Genomic DNA, 6972 nt, shown 5'->3' with positions numbered 1-6972 from the left:
TTATATGTTTATTCATGATTGCCATGAAATGCTCAGCAAGAGGTACACCACTCTTAAATTCATACAGTTCAGTACTAGTCACATATCTCAGCTTACCTTAAGGGGAAAAAAAACTTGGTTTTAAATGATCCATCAGTACTGTTTAAATACTGTATTCCATGAAATAAGCTACCATCATTGGTGAAGAAAACAATGTTCAGAGGACAGCTTGTACCAAAATTTTCTTCTGTGAAGAACTTGCTCGAGACTTGTTTAGTAAATCTGTATCGTGCCTTTAAAAGAGGAGGTATGTTTAGAAAACTGCTATCTGTGTGTATTATTTATTAACTTCTTCTGATACGTCCCTTGCTGGCAATGGAGTTTATGCCAGGAAAGAAAAAAAAAAAAAAACCACAACCCTAACCAACCAACAGTTTTTTGGTGGGAAAGGATTGCCAAACTGAAGCTAAAAGATTGGTATTTATTGAATGTTCCTAAACACAGTAAATCATTGTCAATTTAAGCAGTGTGCTTCTTGATACTATCTTGCGCATATGCTGGATATGAGTCCTCTTCTAAAATGAGAAAAACTTAATCCCATTTTAGTCAAGTTAAAGTTCTGATTCTTGTCCAAGTAAGGGAAACTTAGTAGTCTCACCATCCTATTGGATCATGCAGGCAACTGTCAAGCACTGTTGAGTAAAACCAGGACAAGTTGCTAGTTATTTATCTTAATATATCTTTAGACGCATACGATATAAAGCAAAATATTCAATCTATGTTATTTAAATCATTAAAGCACGCAGCTTTTTTTTTTTAACAACCTGAAGCACGCCTTACTTCGGCAGTATACAGTTGGAGATACAGCTATTAGCAATGCCTGTGGCAGTATTGCTTAATTTATTTAAAATCAGCTCACTGTTTGCCTTTGTAAGCTGTTCTCTTTTCACTGTTTTAGTGATAGTTACGAATTATTGGCTTACTTTGCCGATGCATTCCTTTACATCGGCAACAACATTTTCAGAGGCTACCTATTTCTAGCTGTGAAAAAAAATTGTTCTGTGTGAAAGTTACATAGTAATTTTTAGTTCACTGGGTATCTAAAAAGGCACTTCTGCTAATAGGAGGGGGGGAACCTGTATGCTAAAAGAAAGGGTTTTTTTTGCCTTTTTTTTTTTTTTTTTAAGTTGACCTCTATGGTCTTTGATAGTAAATCAGACTACAAATCTTAAAATGAAGCAAGCCATCTTGTACATGCCTTAGTAGGAACCTTGGCTTTCCCTCTCCCTAATTATTCAAGTAACAGCTCTAAGAATAGTCAATCACTGGTTTATTGTTGCCATGCAAAGAAGAAACTTGAAAGGATTTAACTGAGTTTGCTGACTTTGCATTTCATAAAGTTTTTTGAAGACATCGTTCACCTTCTGTGAGAGGCATGGTCTCATGCAGTCAAGGACTGACTCTGCTTTCAGTACTGCAGCTTCCTCTTTCAAGCAGTTGTGTGCCTTTATTGAGTAGGAACACTTGTATTGAGCTAAATAGGGCTTTTCATTCCCTACCTTAGTGACCCCTTAGAAAGTTTTAAGTACAAATGAGTTAGGTGAAAGCCACCAATGGTGTGCAAGCCTTATGTGCAAATGCAGTATTGCTTTCCCTCATGTCAGGAGGGGAACATGAATTGCTGTCACGCTATTCTAATTTTGGAGGCTATAACCAGTAAGATACAGCGTAAAGTTTTAACTGTCTTACCTTCTCAGTCCTCCAAACATCCTGTTGTCTTTTCCAACTTATCTTACTTAATATTCGCCACTTAGGCAAAATTGCTTCTTTATACATCCACAGTCAAAAGTTTTAGCAGTTTACTGTGTATGTATAATATTGCTAATGAATATATATAATCTGTTATATATTTAACTGTTAAGAATAACATTACATTAATCAGTTTATATAAACAAATTATTTTCTGTAGTCCTAATAGTAAATTTTGCAAAGCACCAACTTACCAAACAATTTCTGAAATTTAAAATAAACTAAGAAGAGTAGGTACGTTCATATCTTCAGTGCTGAACAACCCAGCAGGCAAGTAAAAACAGAGCACATTGATCATTGTGTGAAAGCCACTGGACTAAACACCTATGCCAACAGGGGCTCTGAACTATTGTGTACATATAAAAATATTTTATAAAATATACAATAGATGAAACTGGAGTTTTTTGGTTTTGGAAGAATGGACCCTTTGCTACTGCAACTGGCTGTATCAAATGTACCTGACATAGGCTTTCAGCCAGTAGATAACAAATCCACAGCAGCAGGAAGAGATGTCAAAAATAGCATCCTGTTATGAACAAGATGCATTTAAGAGAACATGTGCATACCAACAGATTTTGTTTTATATGGACTTTTTATAAGTGCTGCATATCTTTGTGACCAAAGAATATGGATTTTTTTTCCTCATCCAGTTGCTGCCTTATAAATGTTTTTCGTCTGCATCTTATTTTAATCTGGCAATACGTCTCTGTTGATGAACATGCCTGCATATCAGTTTCTGTTGCACAGCTAGCATTAATCTTGGTACAGCCCTACAGTGTAGCAGGGCACCATCCGCTAGCATCCATTTGTGCTGAAGTGTCTCTGTTATTTCAGGACTGCAAACAGGGCGCACGGTGTCTCTGCTGCTGCTCCTCAACCTCCTTGATTAAGGCCGGGGGGAGAGCGTTAGCGCCTGCCTGGCCGTCCCACTGGCAGGGCCCTTCCTGCACGCACACGCAGCTCTGCCAGGGAGGCCGGGCAGCAGGCCGGGCCCGGCAGCAACTCCCACTGCTTCCCCCACCTGCGCTGAGCCAGCCACCCGCATCAGCCTCCCCCTCGGGTCCCTGGGAACCGCGCGGCCCTGGCACTGTCCCGGCCTGGCCCGTGACGAGCGGCCTTTACCTTCCCGCCAGATCCGCCGATGTCTTGTTTCGTTTCATCTCGTCCCATCCCACCAGCGGTCGCGGCATGGCACTCTCTCAGCCTGGACTCCGTGCCTCGCATTCGGTCTTAAAACTCCTTCTTTCCCTCCACCTCCTCCTCCCTGCGTGTCTCCCGCCGGGGCCGTGCGTGGGCTGCCCAGTTTTGCCATGTGCTCAGGAGCTCAGGGAAAGGCAAAGAACTGAGATGCAGGCATGTGCAGGTCAACCGGGGATCAGGCCCAGCCAGCACGGGTTCATGAAAGGCAGGTCCTGCTTGACCAACCTGATCTTCTATGACCTGGTGACCCACCTGGTGGATGAGGGAAAGGCTGTGGACGTCATCTACCTGGACTTCAGCAAAGCCTTTGAAACCATCTCCCACATCATTCTCCGTAGGAAGCTGGCGGCTCGTGGCTTGGATGGGCGTACTCTTCGCTGGGTAAAATACTGGCTGGGTGGCCGATCCGAGAGAGTAGTGGTGAATGGAGTTAAATCCAGTTGGTGACTGGTCACAATTGCTGTTCCCCAGGGCTCTGTTTTGGGGCCAGCCTTGTTTAATATCTTTATCAATGATCTGGATGAGGGGATTGAGTGCGCCCTCAGTACGTTTGCCGATGACACCAAACTGGGTGGGAGTGTCGATCTGCTGGAGGGTAGGATGGCCCTGCAGAGGGACCTGCACAGGCTGGACCGATGGGCCAAGGCCAACTGTATGAGGTTCAACAAGGGCAAGTGCCGGGTCCTGCACTTGGGTCACAACAACCCCATGCAATGCTACAGGCTTGGGGAAGAGTGGCTGGAAAGCTGCCTGGCCGAAAAGGACCTGGGGGTGTCGGTCAATACCTGGCTGAACATGAGCCACCAGTGTGCCCAGGTGGCCAAGAAGGCCAACAGCATCCTGGCTTGTATCAGGAATAGTGTGGCCAGCAGGAGCAGGGAGGTGATTGTCCCCCTGTACTTCAAGAGGCACTGGTGAGGCCGCCCCTGGAATCCTGTGTCCAGTTTTGGGCCCCTCAATACAAGAAAGACATTGAGGTGCTGGAGTGTGTCCAGAGAAGGGCAACGGAGCTGGGGAAGAGTCTGGAGCACAGGGCTGGTGGGGAGTGGCTGAGGGAACTGGGGTTGTTTAGCCTGGAGAAGAGGAGGCTGAGGGGAGACCTTATCGCTCTCTACAAGTGCCTGAAAGGAGGGGGCAGTGAGGTGGGTGTTGGTCTCTTCTCCCAAGTAGCTAGCAATAGGATGAGAGGAAATGGGCTCAAGCTGCGTCAGGGGAGGTTTAGATTGGATATTAGGAAAAATTTCTTTACTGAAAGAGTGGTCAAGAACTGGAACAGGCTGCCCAGAGAGGTGGTGGAGTCACCATCCCTGGAAGTGTTCAAAAAAATGGGTAGATGTGGCACTTTGGGACATGGTTTAGTGGACATGGTGGTGTTGGGTTGATGGTTGGACTGATGATCTTAGAGGTCCTTTCTAACCTTAATGATTCCTCATTTTTACTTTCATTAAAAAATAATCCAGCCACCAAGCCAGGAAACATGAAATTGCTACTCTACCCTTAATTGGTTTAGTGGTGGACTTGGTAATGTTAGGTTAATGGTTGGACTGGATGATCTTAAAAGTCTTTTCCAACCTAAATGATTCTGTGATTCTATGAGTAGGGAATCCATCACAGGAGGACAACATGACTAGGGGCTCAACAGCCACAAAAGAAAATGAGATCCATAGATACTTCTTTAAAAATACATCTAAATTACTGTTTTGAACATTTAGGATCAGAATTGATCCTAAGAAAGAATGGGTAGAGTCTCAGGAGTGATCCTGAGAAAGAAATGCCAGGGAGGAGCCAGCATAGAAGTAGCCTCAGCCAATTTGTGGGCCAGCAGAGCACCTCATCTCCTGAAGAACTGGTTCAATGTGCTGTTGCTGTTCCCTGCCCTTCTGTTGTAAATGTCTTACAGCCCCTGTTGTTCAGCCTCTTTCTGCTCACTCTGTGTTTCCTCCCTTTTCTAACCAAGAACATTGGTGGACTCGCCTTGTCTTAATACGTTTAGGTCAAGCCTGGTTGCTACTGCAGACAGTATGCTTTGGCCAAACCTCAACTGTTGGGCTATGTGAGCCTAAAAAGTCTGCACAGGTGATTAGACTAGAATTTGTAGCAACTTGAGTCTTGCACTAAAATCTGTTCATCTTCAGCCTTTTCCCCCTGCAGTCCTTCATTTTCTTTCCACCCCTCCAGCTCTTTTTTTTTTTTCTTTTAAATCATCGGGTTTTTTCATTTAGCTACTTTCTACCCACTGAAAAAAAAAATCAAACAAACTGCTGATTAAATAAAATTGAGATACTTGGTTGAGTTACCATCATCACACTTGTCACTGGATTTGTTTCTTTTCATCCTTTTATCTTCTTTATTCAGCCTGTAACACCACAGGGCAGGAACAGACTCTGAAGTGCCCAGCGATGTTGAGTAAGGTTTAGCGTGAATCAAAATTATAGTTGCAGTTCCTTAACTTCCTTGGCAAACCTCTGATCTTTCTGTTTGATTCTTTATCTGCACAGTAGGAATAATAATGCTTGTTTTCACTTCCTCCTTAGAGATATTCAGAAAACATCTAGACATGGTCCTGGGCAACTGGCTCTAGGTGACCCAGCTTAAGCAGGGGGTTGGACAAGATGACCTCCAGAGGTCCCTTCCAACCTCAACCACTCTGCGATACTGTGATTACCACAGAAGGTGCAGTGAAGAACTGATTGGCAGTTTGATACTACAGGGATGGAGGCTACAGACACATCTAGGCAGGCAGAAAGAAGTCTTGAACTAACAATAGCAAGAAAACAAAAAAGAGCCTAAGGAGAGTGGCCAATTCAAGACTTAATGGAAAGAAACAATCTGCTGTCCAGCCTACCCTTCACCAGAGGAACTCGCTTCTACCAGTTATCCTTGAGGTTGGGATTCATGACCCAGAAGAGGTTAAGCTGTGAGAAGAACAGCAAGCACATGATGAGTTTGAATGGTAAATATTAAATAGGAGTTTTGGAAGGTACACAAGTGGTTATTCTTTAGCATAAATGCCAGCCTATGGATTGGAAAGGCTAGAACGAAACTCTGCCAAACCTTGCCTGAAGCAGTTTGTGCCGCCACGGCAGCAGGCGCTGTAGGCCAACCACCCTCGTCCAGCTTGGCAAGTCCAGCATTCCTCTGCGCAGCATAACGAAGAAACAATGGGTTAAAAAAAAAAAAAAAGGAATACAATACACGAGTAAGTGGCACGGCGCTGGGCCGTTTTGGCTTTTTGAAACATTGTCACATGCTTTATAAAGAGCAATTCTCCGTTGCCTGACATTGTGCAAAGTCCTGGCGTTCCCAAACTTTTGCTCAGAGGCAGGTCCGAATAGGACTCTATTTGTAGACAATTGCTTTGTATGACATAGGTGTGCTGATCCTCCACAAAGGCAGTGGCAAGGAAAACACTGCTGAGGTGTTTCTGAGGTATGTTTTCTGTTTGGAGATTTTTTTGAGAGATTTTCTGATTTGTGCCAACCAAGAGGTTGGGGTTTTTTGGTCTTGATTGCTGTGGGAAAGCAGAGCTTCTGGCTGGGTGGGTTATTCGATCATGAGCAGTTGTTAAGCTTTCTACTGAGGAGGTCTGTGTGATGTGGAAATGATAGCCAGGAAGCACTAGAGATGGGCTTCTTGTGTTTGTTCTGGTTGACCACAAGATAATTGGGTGATCAAGGCCCCTCAGGAAAATAACAGGAAAATTTCAGGAGGAAAATCACAAGTTCTTTAAAATACCTTTATCCAGTACATGTCTTTAGCGTCAAATTTTGGAGGTATTTAAAGAAGGATAGCTCTTTAGGGTGAATTTGCAATATTTGGGGTCTATTATGGATTGAGATATTCCGTGTATGTTTTGACTTGGCAGAGAAATATATGTGAAAGATGACCGTGAGTTTCAGCTTTATCTGCTTTCCCACATGTCTGTACATGTGACACCCTGTAGAGATCCTGCCACTGGGTTAATGGTTGAAATCGGCACCTTAC

At 43.9% G+C, this 6972-nt stretch overlaps 1 non-coding gene across 1 annotated transcript; it reads right to left on the bottom strand.

Annotated features, from left to right (window-relative positions):
- Positions 1-1613: 1613 nt before the first annotated feature.
- Positions 1614-1743, bottom strand: LOC142596593 (small nucleolar RNA SNORA47). Its single transcript, XR_012831842.1, has one exon. It is a non-coding gene; the product is annotated as a small nucleolar RNA SNORA47 (small nucleolar RNA).
- Positions 1744-6972: the final 5229 nt, after the last annotated feature.

The sequence above is a fragment of the Pelecanus crispus genome, chromosome W (assembly GCF_030463565.1).
Source record: "Pelecanus crispus isolate bPelCri1 chromosome W, bPelCri1.pri, whole genome shotgun sequence".
Classification (NCBI taxonomy): Eukaryota; Metazoa; Chordata; class Aves; order Pelecaniformes; family Pelecanidae; genus Pelecanus; species Pelecanus crispus.
This window is presented reverse-complemented; position numbering and strand designations above follow the sequence as displayed.